This window comes from Synchiropus splendidus, chromosome 1 (assembly GCF_027744825.2).
Source record: "Synchiropus splendidus isolate RoL2022-P1 chromosome 1, RoL_Sspl_1.0, whole genome shotgun sequence".
In the NCBI taxonomy this organism is placed as follows: Eukaryota; Metazoa; Chordata; class Actinopteri; order Syngnathiformes; family Callionymidae; genus Synchiropus; species Synchiropus splendidus.
Window position 1 is genome coordinate 45,495,516 of NC_071334.1, and position 16,274 is coordinate 45,511,789.

Sequence of the window (16,274 nt, forward strand, 5' to 3'; positions counted from 1 at the left end):
CCCCTCCCTCCTCGCCCACCCCCCATAAAAGTCAAGGGCTGGTGTTTCTGAGCCAGGAATTGTTTTTAGACGTAGCAGCACAACTTTGCTCCACACGCCGAACACATGACTGTATTGGAGTGATTGAATTATGATTCCAAATCTTATCTGTCTGACTCCGGTGCCAAACACAACTGCTGACCTTTGCTTACGATTAATGGGTTTTTGTTGATTCTGAAAACTTCTCACACAAACAAGACTGTGTTCCGTTTGTTTACAAGTGAGGTGAAGATGCTCAAAAAACAAACCTCATATAAGATCAACAGAGTTTCCACCACATATTAACTAGTGTTAAATGAGAGCTGCCACCCGCCGTCAGATCTCTTTTTAAGATGAAATATCACATGACCAAACATATTAAAGTGGTAAAAAAACATTGAAACCAATTGATAACACAAAACATCATGGAGGTTCATATGAACATGGCAGTTTTCACCATGTTATTCTAGGAAAATCATACATCATAAAGACTGAAGTTTGTTGCTTGCACAACTCAGGCCGTGGATTCTGGATGGATATATGAAGAGGAGGACCGCTTGGATTGGAGACCGATTTACTTCTCGTGACTAAAAAGACCATGGTGGAAGACCATGATCTATGAAGAGGTTTGATAATACAATCACTGTAGATGTGAAATACCACCCTGATCGGGTAAAAGGTTTGCAGCCATCGGTGTCAGAGGAGGTCTATCCCAGTGGATGAGAGAGAAGAGAGAGAGGTTGTAAACCAAGCCCCCTTCATCTCAAATTTATAACATCCAATGTAAAATGCGCACTGGAATTTCAGCCGCGCCCACTAAATAAAAATAGATGTTGTTCATACATAAGCCGGAGCGCTCTATACGCTGCAGGTTCAGTGGTGCTGTCTGCTCGGTGGACAGGCTTAAAAACGCTTTTCAAAACTGGTTTTGAAAACGGGGTCCAGGATTGACGGTGAGTAAATAGCGGAAACAAGCTGCGTAATACGGAGCGTCTTGATTTAGCGACGCTGCTCTCACAATAGACAAGGTGCAGCTCTCCAGCTGGGATCAAGTCAGCGGCCAAAACCCGACTCGCTTGTGTTCACGCCGGACTTTTGAACTGAACGTTTCTTTTATTCACATTAAAGCGCTCAAAATGCGCTGTTTTTGTCCAAAGTTTTGTCCAGAGACCACTGCTGGTCTCAGCGGCTGCTTCTCGATTCCAGACCTCCAGGAGATCCACTCTGTTGATGGAGCTGTGGACACGTGGGCGAAAAGCATTTTGAGGGCTTAAAGGGTAAATAAAAAAGCCTCGGATTTCCTCGATTTCATCGCCTCTGATTTAATCTGACTTCAGCCTGTAAAAACAGCAACTGTTGTATAAGCTGCGAGAAAAAGTAGCAGCTTATAGTCTGCAAATTACGGTAATTGTAAATATAATTCCACGTATTATAATCTTCCCCCTCATTCAGTGTTGCTCTTTACACTGAATGAAAGACTACACACGACACAGTCACACCTTGCTCACACCATGACATGACCACTTGACGGAAACTCAGGTCCCACCCATGCAGGCCATTGTCACAAACAACATCGACGTGGTGAAAATCCTACAACCGGTCTCAGTCTGATTGTTAGAACTGAATGGAGCCTCCTGCCTGTGGCAGCAGCGATGGTAGGCTTTGCCTCTGATTCCAATGAATACGGCGCAGTAGCAAGTGTTGGACACCAGCTTTGGAAGGAGTCTTTAAAAAACTGCCCACTACTTGTTGAGGAAGCTAGAAGAACCGACAATTCTAAATTAATCTCCTCGGACAGCTCCAACTGTAGAGCACTTTTGCAGGTATTAAACTCCTTAACCGCACCTGCCACTCCTCTTTTCATAGACACCTTTATTAGACCCACAGTGGAGAACTTTAGGACAAATTCCTGACCTTTTCTGTCAACAAAGTAATTCGGATTAGAGAAGAAGTAACCACCTCTGTAACCACCTACTTCACTGACTCACCAAACCGACCCCATCTCCCATATGAAGCCAAGCACATGCAGCCTTCATACTCTTCCCACACACTTAAAAGAGACTTGAATTGTTGTCAGTTGTTGACCAGTCTCTTATTCCATGAATAAATGTGATGCACCTTTTACATGACCAAACTTTGCTTGCTATTTCATGGATACAAAATCTTTTTTTGTTCACTAAATCTAAAGGGAAAACGAAGTTGGTTTCATGTACATATGTATGATAAAGGTGTTTAAAAACTGAACGGTAAGGAGCCAGGATCGATAAGCAGATCCGGATGGAGAATCAACTAGAAACAAACTAATTCAATAGACTGCCACTAAACTTTCTTACTTCCCTATTTGGACACATGATGTTGGTGCATCTGCCTGTTAGAGCAGACTGAAACCAGAAGCGCATATATATCATGTGTGGACCTGTTGGAATAGTTCAACGTAGTTTTATTACAAGTTTAACATGACTTAATGTGGTTTTCCCTTAAACTGTAATGCATAACAAGGCCAAACTTTAAGAGCAGGACATTTATTCAAGACAGATGTTTAGAACTGTCTATCAACCCCGCAGGGGTCAGAGTTACTCTGTGCAGTGGCACAAATCCACACATCATTTCTCCCATTCCCATTTACAAACATCCTGATGTTTGTATGTTTCTTAAAGCTGTTTGTTTGTCAATGTCATATTTTAGAGTTGTGCTTCAGTATGTTTGGTTAGCGTTTGGTTTGTTGAGGCATGTGGCGAGGCTCAGTATGCGGTTTCTGTTTTGACTACATCAGGATCTATCAGACCTGTGTCGTATCTCAAATGAAACGTACACCATCGGCTTCACATGTTCACAGCTCCTCTGTTTGCTCAGAGAGCCTTGTGGCTGAGAGATTTGACCGCAGCAGCAGCTGTGAATATTTTACATCCTGCGGAGCAGCAGCGTCGGACAGACAGAGACAGGGATTGAGAGAAGGCCTGTTAGACCTGTAGTGTTTTTTAAGAGAGGTGCAAACTGAAAGAACCACAGTCCCCGGGGAACTTACAGCAGCCAAGTAGATGGGAGCATAAATAATAGGAAACGGTTGCATCGCAGGCAGCAATGTCAAAGATTTCGAATAGAGAAAGAGATGGGGGAAAGGACAACGATTTTTGGTATTAAATGGTTCAGAAAACTTCAGAGACAGTAGTTTCCAATAATCGTATCTGTGAAACAATGGTGTCATTCGTCCAGCCACTTGTATTCAAATCATCATGTGCACGATTTACTCAGAAAACTGGGTAAAAAAAGGATTAAATAAACACAAGGGTTTGGACCCCGCCCACCCAGAGGGGAACATTTTGTCATTTACTGTGTTAGTGACAGTATAAACGCTAGTTTTTATGAGATTTTTTTTTATTTTTTTATGAGAAGCGAAACTATCTCCACAGACTGTCATTTTTCTATGTTTTCCACTTTTTTTTAATAGGTTGGATTGGGTGAGATCAAACCTATTCATCTATAAATCTATAAATTCATCTATAAACCGATTCTTCTATAAAAAGAGATTCAATCATTTTACTGATGGTGTGGCGGCTCTCATGTAAGACGTGGCGGTGCACCACTCCAGTTTAGATCTGGCAGAAACCCTGACACGCTCAGCTATAGTGAATAGCTGGAAAGCAATAAGAATTATGAGGCAAATGGAATGAAATCATAGCAGACAGTAAACATTTTTTTTTACATGTTTCCTAACCTGTTGAGTAAAACACATCACAAGAGAGAATGAATATCTGAACTGGAGAACATCAATGAGAGGCTTCTTCGCTTTATTCAACCTCTTAATCTGTTTGAGTCGTGAGAGTTCTGCAAACATGTCCCACGTCTGTGAGCAAGACTTGCTTAACAAGTTATTTATCTGATGGCTCATCCCATATCTGAGAGTGGATGGAATGATCTTAATGTCAAATGTAGACAGGAAAGAGAGAAAAAATAACCTGCTCTCGGTCCTAACTCTTCATACCGTTTATTTGGGGTACAAGAAAGTCAGAAACAACGTTCTACTTTGGGACCTGAGGAGATTTTCTGGAGAAGTCAGTGATTTTTGTTCTAAAAGAGAGGGAAGAGGGAACAGTGATGTAGCAGGGAGTAGAGCTAATGGAAATGGAAGAGTCGAGTAGATGACAGAAATGGGTGAGCTGTGGCAAGAGTGGCAGCCTTATTGGACAAAAAGACAAGAACAGTGTTAAAAGTGGCACAGGTGAAGTGAAACCCAAAGGAAAATGCACAAAAACTTGAGGCAGGAATACACCCTGGACCATCGCAGGGCACACACACCTAGGGGCAAATTTTGTTTGGGACTTTGGGAGGAAACCAGAGTAAACCCAAACTCAAACTGTAGAAAGGCCACTGTTCCAACACAGGAATTGAACCCGCAACCTTCTTGCAGCAAGGTGAGAGTAGTAACCAGCAGGCTGCCATTATTCGAGTAGCTCAGATGACTGGATCCATTAAGATAGTCCTATTGTTTTTCATGTCTAGAGTGATGGTGTGTATTGTTTGTGCGGTGAAATATCATTTGTCAATTACAGAGGTATAAAAAATAATTTCTGATGAACATGTCAATGTTTTGACCCCTCCTGATGCACCATGTAGTCAATGTTAAAGAACATATATTGTTTTGTTGTTGTTACCATCTGATATAAATCACATCCAGTTTGATTCCCGATATCTCCAGGACTTCATCGTTCATAATTCACCTAAATATATTTTATTTCTGAAAAAGCATTTGACTTGTATGCAGCGTTTTATGCCGGTTTAAATATAGTTCTCTGTTCTGGTCAATGGCGACCTGTACCTGGAGTGCAGCTCCATCTTCAAATCCCCTGGGGGCGTCATGTTCTCTACAACAGGTGGCTCAAACATTTGCTTTGGCCTGAACTGAGTTGAGGCCTCTGTTTATCGACTCGGGGTGAAGAGAGGGGGGGACGAGGCGGAAAGGAAAAAAGAAAAAAAAAATCTAATAAATTAAACAAGACTCAATCACGTCGTCTGATGTTGCATTTTCCGGCACAACGGCACCGTCTCAAAATAATCAAATCTCCCCTTTGACGCTATGAGCTTCAACACAATTTCAGTTTCACTGTGAAGCTAAATAATCCTCAGTTAACACAATTTTGCTATATTATTTTTGCCCATGATTTGAACCACTTTCCAGAGCATGAGCCTGATCAGGTACAGTTTCTGGAACTTGTCCCTTTCTGCCTCACCTTGCGTTGTCTTTGCTTTCCTCATTTCAACTTCCCCACCCCTTAATCTCAAGGAAAATACGCCGCTGGTCCAAATGAAAATACAGTTATTTTTGTTGGCCGTCTTCCCCACCACTCCCCGAGTGTGATTAAGGCTTAAGCCCCGGGTCTCTGAAAGCAGCCGTGGCAGCAAAAACCCTGCATTAGTCCTTGATCATTGGTTGTTTGACAGCAAGGCAAGAGCAGAGCAATGGGTCCGACCTGGGATCAAATAAAGACCGATTTATTGGGTGCAGGTACAAGGTAAAACCCTGATAACTACCCCTTTTCCTGGCCTTGTTTACAATAATGAAATTAGTCCAAATAAGATGGATAACAGTCAAGAGAAGCACATGCTTCTAGGTTTAAAATTTCACCTTAAAAGGGCTTTTGGACATGAGGACAACGGTGTACGTGATACACCATTTTGTCTTGTTATCTACCAGGTCAGTCGACAGGTTGGGGCTGCACCATGTTGAAAAAACAAATGACGTTGTGATTTATTGTTATTATATTTTATTTTTTTGCCATGTACGTTACAATATTAACACAAATTAACAAAAATTCTCATCATTTCAGCTTGTGACGAAACACACCTGTTTGGTCATCAGGGGACCCTGCAGTGAGCCGCTGAAGTGGTGGGTCGGGTGGCCATTTCCACAGCGGCGCCTCCACAATTGGTGGAGTGGGAAGCCAGGGTTTCACCTTCTCACAGAGCTGTTATTATCAGGAAGCATTTTTTCTCACTGACACTTAAATATAGCAAAATAAAAGTTGGAAAAAAGGAAGATATCGGACTGCCATACAATGCCACTATCGAAAATAATCATGTTGAGCCCTGCATCAAGATGGATGTCTTCTTCTCTTTCTTTCAACATCTCCCTTCAGGGGTGGCCACAGCGGATCATCCTCCTCCATCTCTCCCTGTCCTCTGCTTCCTCTTCTCTCAAACCTACAAACCTCATGTCCTCCTTCACCACCTCCATCGATCTCCTCTTTGGCCTTCCTCTCCACCTTCTGCCTGGCAGTTCCAACCTCAACATCTTCCTACCAATGTACTGGCTCTCTCTCCTCTGTACATGTCCAAACCATCTGACTTTGTCTCCTAAACACCTGAGCACATGTGCTGTCCCTCTGATCTACTGCTTCCTGATCCTATCCATCCTGCTCACTCCCAGAGAGAAGCTCAGCATCTTCATCTCTGCTACCTCCAGCTCTGCCTCCTGTCTTTTCCTCAGTGCCACTGTTTCCAAACCATACAACATTGCTGGCCTCACCACCTTTTTGGACACTTTCCCTTTCATCCTTGCCGACACCCTTTTGTCACACATCACACCTGACACTTTTCTCCAGTTATTCCATCCTGCCTGCACCTGCTTCTTCACCTCTTTCTCACACTCTCCATGGCCCTGGACAGTTGAGTCTCAGTACTTCAAATCCCCCACCTTCTTTATCTCTGCATCCTGTAACTTCACCTGTCCACTTGGCTCCCTCTCATTCACACACATGTATTCTGTCTTACTGTGGCTAACCTTCATTCCTCTCCTTTCTAAGGCAAACCTCCACCTCTCTAGCTTATCTTCCACTTGATCCCTGCTCTCACCACAGATCACAATGTCATCTGCAAACATCATGGTCCAAGGCGCTTCTTGTCTATCCTCATCTGTCAACCTGTCCATCACCATGGCAAACAAGAAGGGGCTCAGAGCTGAGCCTTGGTGCAGCGACACCTCCACCTTGAACTCACACCTTACCACCGTCTCACGCCTAGTATACATGTCCTGCACCACTCCAACATACTTCTCTGCCACTCCACTCTTCCTCATACAGTACCGCAACTCTTCTCTTGGCACTCTGTCGTATGCTTGCTCCAGGTCCACAAAGACACAATGGAGCCCCTTCTGACCTTCTCTGTACTTCTCCATGAACATCCATGAACATGCAGAGAGGAAGAAACTTCCAAAAATAAAACATAAAAAGATACAATGGAATTTGATGGGGACTGGGTAGATGTTTGTCCTTCAGTTCACATAATGCGTGTTGTGAGGGAGGATGTTTGATCAAGAAAAACACAGATAGCTATGTGAGGTTTAGCCTCTAATAATAAAAAGACTGAGTCCAGTTTTGTCCACAAAACAGACTCTGTTGATTGTTTTGGCTCCTTGTGTAATTCAATTTGACAAACCCACTTCAGCATGAATCCTTACCGCCCCTTCAACTCAACAAAAATATAATCCCTAAAAATGAAAAGCTTGGACAGCAGAAACACTCTGGTTTTCAAGAATATGTTTACAGGTATCAACATTATTATATTATAAGATTTAAAAACAGATGATCCAATTGTTAAGAGAATCTTAATTCACTATTATCCATAGCGCACTAAAGCAATTCCAGTTAACTTTTAAGGAAACGAAAGAAAAAAACAAAGAAAACACTCTTTAAAATTTAGACTTGGCTTGTAACAACAAGACTCATGTTCAGTTATCCTTATGTTGTCCAGCTAACACAGACAGACAAGCACCCTCAGCTGATAAAATTGTGAAGACATGCAATCTTAACTGTTTTGTTTTACTCATCCATGATGCCAAACAGCAGTTTAAAAGGACAGTGTTCACGATGAGTAACAATCCCCCAAGGTCACTCTCAAATATGAGATAGAACACAGCGGACAGATACCAGTGGCATCTGGAGACGTTCAGCCCTTTTAAGTGTTTCAAGCTTGCTGTTGTTTAGCTGTGTATGAAACTTAATGGTTGCTCTTTCTACATCCAACGTGGGTGTGTGTGAGTGTGTGTGTCTCGGAGCATGTGTGTTAAATGTGTCCGTGCATCCAATTTGGCATTGGTCTGTGAAAGCTGTGTTCACTAAATAGCCACTTCTACAACCTTTTCATGCTAACGTTCTCCATATGGCGGCTGTGACCATGTACTCTTTCTTGCATGACATGCATCAGATAGAAAAGATGAAGGTCTCAGCCTTTTTCATGGCACTTACACGGCTCCCTCACACTTGTTTGGTATACTTTATATCCATACAAACATAGGCTGATCCAAGCTGGAACTCACCGCAGAGACCACGGAGAAACCAGGGGATTTAGAGTCCATCACTGTTACACAACACGAGGGGATGTAGTTTAGTGATGGGTGTATAAACTGTTCAGCGCTGATCAACTCAAAATACATGAATGGGTTGAATGTGAAATCTTTCTTTGTTTGAGGGCAGTGAAAAAAACACGACAAAAAATGTAGTGAAAAAGAACAAAGGATTTGCAAATCAATTTGCAAAAAGATAAAAGGAAATAAATGCGAAATATGCTTTTCAACTCAATCATACTTTCAGCTCCAAAATGTATCGACAAATAATATCTACGTTCACATTCTTATGATAGGTATTGACACTAGGTGACAAGTGGCTAGATCCCTCTGTTTCGTCTTTTGCCTCTCTTTGTTTAGTAGGTCAACATGTCCTGCTTCCACTCCACATTAATTGTTGTCTTGCTGTATCACGCAACCGCACACACACACATGCGACTCATTAGACCTGTGTTTGTCTCTTTGTGTGTGTTTGGGTGTCTGGATGTGTGTTCACCAGGCCACGATAATTCCCCTTGTGCCTTTCACAAGCAGGTTGGGCTCAGGTTGTTTGTAGCTTCACACACATGACCTCTGCTTCTCTTTGTTTACGTGACACGTAAGACATTAAAAATACATCTTATGATACCTACGGTGTGCATCTTGGTTTTTATGGACTCTCCTGAACAGCCCCTTTTGAAGTCCACTTTCAGTCCCTGGCTCATCTTCATTATTTCAGAACCGGAGTTTGAGAGCAAAGGCAAGATAAACTGTGAAAGCAATACTGTTTAAAACCAGTGGAGTGAGCCAAGTACATGTCAGGATCAGCAGCAGCTGCATCGGTCTCTGTGGGAAATATAAAGAAGCCCAGATTTTTCTCCGATCCTTCGCTCCTTCAAGGGCAAATACAGTAGGCAGGTTATTAATATTTGCTCTTTAATTTTGGCTGTTGTGTGCGTGTGACACAAATGTCAAATTCCCGCCACTGTTGCGACGTTGATATTGTTGTTGTATACACTGGAAGTTCGAAAATATTATAATCAAAACCTGCTAAATAATATTTGATATTGTTTTTGATTTTTTATCATTAATTGTTTAATGTTTCAAACTTTAGTGAACCTGTATGCGTTTGATCATGCGCGTTTGAACTCACGAACAGCTGTGTGCTTGGATCTGAGAATGACCTTGAAGGCGCGCTCATCTGAAGTCATGAGAGAGCGGCCATCTTGAACTTAGTTTGAACCTGTGCGCACGTGCTGACAAAATGGAGTGGATGTACTGACCTAATATGGTGAACCGGGCATCAGTGACGTAAAAAATGATGTAAGTGCTGACGCAATTGACACTAATATGATCTATCACCGAACATGTATCCTTTTGAGGGAGGAACTTCAAAAGGCCACCTGGAGAAAAAACAAGATAAGTTATAGATATGACTAATTAGCTTGGCGTGAGAAAACGGATGTCGGTATGTCTTCAAAGCCGTGTGTCGCTATATAAGCGCTCGGAGATGTGACCCTGAGTTCTTGCTCTTTTTGGATCTTCGCCCGCGTTTGTCCGCCGTAAGTTTTTATCTTATCTTGGGACGGTGCTCTTGCTGTTTGCTCTCGGACCATTTGATTTCAACTCATCTTTTATTTCTCTTTTACTATTTTTGAATTAATCCTTTTTATTGAAGTAATTTTGATTATATGATTTAAGTATTTTAATTATACGGCTTTTGAAGTATTTTTAATTATATGGTTATTGAAGTAATTTTGATTATATGGTTTTGAAGTATTTTTAATTATATGGTTATTGAAGTAATTTTGATTATATGGTTTTGAAGTATTTTAATTATACGGCTTTTGAAGTGTTTTTGATTATATGGTTTTGAAGTATTTTTAATTATACGGCTTTTGAAGTATTTTTGATTATATGGTTTTTGAAGTATATGTACTAGTACCAGCGTCTGGCGGTACTTTTGATATTGTTGGGTATCAGCGTCTGGCAATACCCTTGAGTTTATGGATTTTATTGTTTTTGGTTGACTTTGCTGTTTTTACTATTCTTTTATTAATTTTTTGAAGAAACATTTTTGTGACAAAAAACAAAATAAAATTGAGTACGAATTAAGTACTGAAAAGGCACAACGGCGTGGATCCCTGACTACTAAAGAATCAACTGGCTCCTACCTACTACCATCAATTGGGTTATAGGTGAGTTACTGTTTGATTTCCTCCTGTTGCACATTTAATGAGTGTCTCACATGGCAGCATTATTCCATCCTGAATTATTGTGTCAATGATTAGGTGGTAGTTTTAGGCATTTATGGGGAAAATGTTATTTGAAAGGAATGGATTTAGGATCCGATCATGAGTCCCTAAACGAAGTTAAGTAAAGAGACTACGATAAGGTGTAGCATTGTAAGGTCAAGAACCTGTTTCTTAACAGGTCGGGCTAATTAAATAACCCGCTCAGTGAAGCGCCGACACTACTCACTAATATAATAAGGTATAGTTGATATGCTTATTATAGTTTTAGAACCGTGTCCGCAACAAGAGGCTGACTGAGTTGACCAACCGAGGGGCCCTTTACCAGAGAGGCAAAGGGAGGTAGTGTGCTTGGAACTAGGGACGGCTTATGTTATAGCTAATCGCCTTGTACACAAGACCTTGAAAACCTAAACCCGACGACATGGCGCCCGAACAGGGACATGATTGAAAAACGTACAATCTATTTGTGAGTAACTGGACCACAGATTAAAATTCTGGCGGGAAAAGTTCGGTAGTGAATAGATGGATCCTACAATCTCTGAGTTTTGAATCAAAGAGAAAGATTCAGGCTCTATCACTCGACAACGTACGATCGTGTTGATTCTACAATTTACCGAAAGACTGTCCCTTGGGACTGATCACCCCAAGCAGGATAGTTAAAGTATTAAGGTAATTGTAGTACAACTATATAATATAGCTGGAATACAGAAGTACAGCAAAAAGTCCCGTGAGGCCTTATAACGGGCACCCCATGGTAAAGAGTCCGCTAAGGACAACCGGGGAACTGCAGCAGGAAGCAGCGGCATAGTTCGGGAAACTGTTCATAGCCGGTAAAGTGAATTCCTTAAAAATAATTTGACTGAGATTGAAAAATGGAAATGAGCAAAGAGGTTGTGCCAAAAAGTGGTGGAGCTCTTAAGAGAAGAGCTTCCATAGCTGAGTCTGAGGTTGTGACTGCTCCCCCTGATATGTGGGTGCTGAGGTCTTTCCTGATAATCGATACACGATTAGAAAACCAGGAATTTTGGGACATCTTGCCACCCGGCTCGTATACGCTTCTGAACCCACGAAGATGTCCGAGACCAACCGATGGTGCGGGGGTGGCTCGTTGGGTGAAAGAAAAATTTGGTGAACAAGTCGAGAAGTTTGATCAAGAATACTCTGAGAACTGGGACCCAGGCGAGGCACGTCCTTTGGACACAGGGGAGTCGAAGTTACAAACGATATCAATGGCTCATTACTCGCCATATGACGACAAGAACCACGAGGGCTCCTTTCGGATGCTTTCAGAAACTTATTACAACTCCTTGAGCCATGCTAAAACGGAAGCTGTCATAATTCCTGTCTTCGGAACCGGGGTGTTTAATTACCCCCTCGAGAAGGCAGTGCAAACTTGTCTTGAACATGCTCAACATTGGGTGAACTATAACTTTGAATCCGCCCGAATGGTGGTCCTCTTGGCCTCCGAGGCTGGGCTACGGCAGGAAATCATCAAACAGCTGGTAGAGAGGAATAAGGTGTATCCGGTGAAAGTTCAGGATTATGCAGCGACTCACGGTTGTCCGCTTGACGCAACCTTGGTTGATGGTTTAATGAAGAAGCCCAAAGTGAGCAAGTTGTATAAGGAGTCTACCCATGACCATGACGCAGGGAGTATTACTGAAAGTTTTGCAAGTCAATACCAGCACTACTCAAGCCCTGCTAGGCCGGGGATTTATCCCCGAGGTGAACTCCAAAATGTTCAATCGATGTACCAAGCAACTGGTACACTGCCCCTGACAAATAAGGGACCACTGGACACTGCGTTACAAGAAATAGTCAAACTTCCGACTGCGCCACCCGCCTATGAAGCTGACCCAGCTCTTAGGGACCATAGCTATGCCACGCCAGCGAGGGTCCGCTTTTTTGATTCGTCAGAAAATGACCCCGATGATGGAGAATCCCTGAGCCTGAGTGAAACTGACAGAGGAGTCATTGCAAGAAGTTTAGAGAGGATGTCAGAGCAACTTAGTGCAATAACACGGCAAATAGGAAGCCAACAAGATCAGCTCGACAGGAGTTTGAGTCAGGGAGGATTAGGATGCACTCTAGGTTCCCAGGGAAATCGCCCGCATGCTATACAACCACTCAATCCCTCTAATGGCTCCATAGGGGCCTTGGATCTCAACGCCTCGGAAAACCCTGATGTCAGAGACCCAGGATCGAGTGAGCCGGCCTTAGGTGAAATCCCAGTCATTAGAATGGATAATGGATCCATGTTTGTCATTTTACACACTTCAACGGCCAAATATAAGCCAAATGGGGACAATGTAGTAATCCCCACAAGGAAGTGGAATGGACTGGAGGAAGTGAAGGCATTCACTCCGTGGAGAAAGAAAATTGGTAAAAGGGACTTCAATCACCGTCTCTCACTTTTGGGAGAAGAGGTTCGTGATCGAAATTACCGAGCTCTGGAACAGGTCCATCAGTTAGATTTTACTGAGTGCGAGGACTCCCCTGTAGCCGCCGTTTATGTGACGCCACTGGTGCATTCGCGTTCTGTAGAAGGGCAGATACACGCTGGAGCCAGTAAAATTGCTCGGCTTGAGTTGTCTAAGGTGACCCTTGACCTTAATCCCCCCGAATCATTGGGAGTCCTCACAAATGCACAGCTAGCACGGTGGGTGACCGCCACCTATGCGACGCTGACCTCATTAGGTTACTTTGAGACAGTTACGTGTCTGATAGGGGACCGACAACTAGCAAAGACACTATACGACACAGTGTTACTTTTGAAGCAGGATAAATTTGCAAAGTATTTGGAAAATTCCCCTCAGCTACAACGTGGCCTGGAGGATGAGGAGCACAGAGAGCCAGAGGAACCTCGGGTCCCCTTTCGACCCTCCTCTGCATCTACACCACGTCCCCCAACCCCCCTACCTAGATCTCCGCGGGTTGAACAATCACCTTCACCCCCCACTGACCGTCAACCCACCCGAATGGTACAAGCAAGAAATTCTAGAGGGCGAAAGATAACGTGGGGAGAATATGATGCCACCAAATGGCCGTGCGACCCCGATGAGGAAGGATTAAGAGAACGCCCTACGGCTCATGCTTATGATCCAGTTGTACACCAGCAACCTCCGGAGCCAGATTGGAACAAAGAAATAATCACACCTCAATGGTTTCCTCATGATAGGAGGGAGAGGGCCCGGAGAATGCGATCTCCCTCCTCTGAGGAAATAGGTGGATGGCAGGGAGTGTCTAGGTCCTTTAAACAAGCATATCTTGCACGTGGATATGATGCTCATCGCAATTCCTTAACAGATATCTACTCCCACATGCCCAGGGCCACCCGCTTGCCGACAGACTCATGGGAGAGACGGTCTCCATGCCCCTCAGACTCCGACGACCAGAGTGACGATGACTCTGGCAGTGATAGTGACCCGACTCTGGGTCCACAGCCAGACCCCCCAACTCCTTCAAGACAGGGTAGCAGGATGGCCTCCACAGGAAGGATAGGACGACAGCGTACTCAGCTGGCGGTCTCAATCCTTGCAGGGGGCCCCCCATCAGAGCCCAGACAAAACACTGACGTTAGAGTGTCAAATAAAATTACTGTAGCAGACCTGTGTAAGGCACTCCCGAAAAGGAAAGATAAGGAGTCCAACTGCGAATATGTTAGAAGGCTGAATAAGGAATTGTCTCCATCTCAAATGGCTGACCCGGTTATTAGTAAATACGTCTCCAAAGGGAACGGACTAGACTTGGTTCAAGGTCAGACATTAATGGATTTGCTGACCTCTGATATGGCTACTCTGCTCACAAGCCAAGTGGAGGCAACCATTCGAGATCTGGTTGATAAAGTGAATAAAGGAGAGATGTCCCTTCTGCAAGCTTATTCCATACTGGCAGATGAAGGGGCTGATGAGTCGCAGGTCAAACATTTCCTGGTACAGATTAACTGCCCTGATCAGGCCAAATTGGTTCTGGAGTTCCTCCAAGCGAAGGGACTGGATGCAAAGACTGAGGTTATCTCCCGCCACAGCTCTGTGATGGCTGTTAGAAGAGCCCTCAGAAAAGAAAAAGAGAGACCTGATGTTCCCGAGGCTCGACCGTCAAAAAACGAGCAGAGGGGGAAGTCTCTTCCCCCTTTCGGAAAAGTAACGGCAAAACCCCAATACGGCCCGGCTCGCACTCAATCTACCTTTCCACCGAGAAAGGATCGAAATCAGCAAGACATCAGGCCCAATGGACAGGGTGGGGCCAAGCGCCCTCCATTCAACAAGAACGTGAATGGCTCAGCCTCGAATGCCCCCAGACAGCCTCATTGGAGGCAGGATCGTGCCGACAATCGATCCCAAGCAAAAGGCCAGGAGCGTCCCCGTCCAAAACCCGTGTCCGAGGAAGAATGGAAGGCGATGACCCAAGAGCAGAGGGAAGCAGTAATACTTGCAGCGGCTCGACGAAACCAGGATATGGGAAGAGATCTGACCGCAGCCCAGAGGAGAGTGCTAGAAAAGCACGAGCCCAAAACCCAACAATGAGGCCCTATAAAGTGCAGATTTGGGTTAAAAATCAAAAAAGAGATTGTTACTATGACACTGGAACAGACATATCCATATTACCAAAGGAGTGGTTAGATGAAGAACTCGATCAGAAGGTGCTAGTAAAATTGGCTAATGGAGATGTTACTATGTTGGCTCTAGGAAGATTTAATGGTAAAATGGTGGCAATAGGGCCGAACCCTTTATTGTCTCCAAATGACTCAGAATGGATTATAGACGCCCCTTCCTCAAATTGGATGAGAGAGGTTAACAGGATCACGGCCATAGAAAAATTAGTGTGTACTTCACACATAAAGGACAAGGCACGCCTAGAGAAGATCCTTTATTCTGCCGAAGTGGCCCGATTTAAAAATGATGTAGGATTAATGAAAACTGAACCATATGTCATCAGGGGTGGCCTCCCAGGTAAACAGAAGCAGTACCCATTGGGTAAATATGAAGATCAATTGCTAGCAGTGTTCAAAGAATTGGAACAACTAGGGGTAATCGAGAAAATTAAAGAACCACCCTGCTTAATGCCAGTACAAGCAGTACCAAAAAAGGATGGTACTGTCAGACCTGTCCATAACCTAAAAATGTTAAATGACGTGACAGTGAAAGACACTAGACAAATCATCAATCCCCGACAGACCATGTTAAAAATACGCCCGGGAGAATATAACTCCAGTATTGACCTTGCAAATGGATTCTGGTCCGTACCACTGGCTGAGGAAAGCAGGCCGAAAACCTGTTTTATGATTAAAGGACAAGGCTACATGTGGACTAGGCTTCCCCAAGGATTTGTGAATTCCCCTAACGCATTTCAGGAACGTATGGAGAAACTGTTGCAAGACTTGCCAGTCACGTGTTATATAGACGACATATTCATCTCCACGGAGACAGAAGAAGAACATCTCGAACTTCTGGAAGAAGTAATCCGGAGACTGAAAGACCATGGAATGAAAATTGGAATCGCCAAATGTGAGATAGGTGTACCTCAAGTCAAATATCTGGGTGTCCTAGTCACTAAGCATGCGATAACTTCCACTGACGACTATCTCCAAAATCTGCACCCTACTACGTTTAAAGAGCTAGAGAAATGTTTAGGAAAATTGGGGTGGCTACGAAGTATGATCCCTTATTATTCCACCTTAGCGA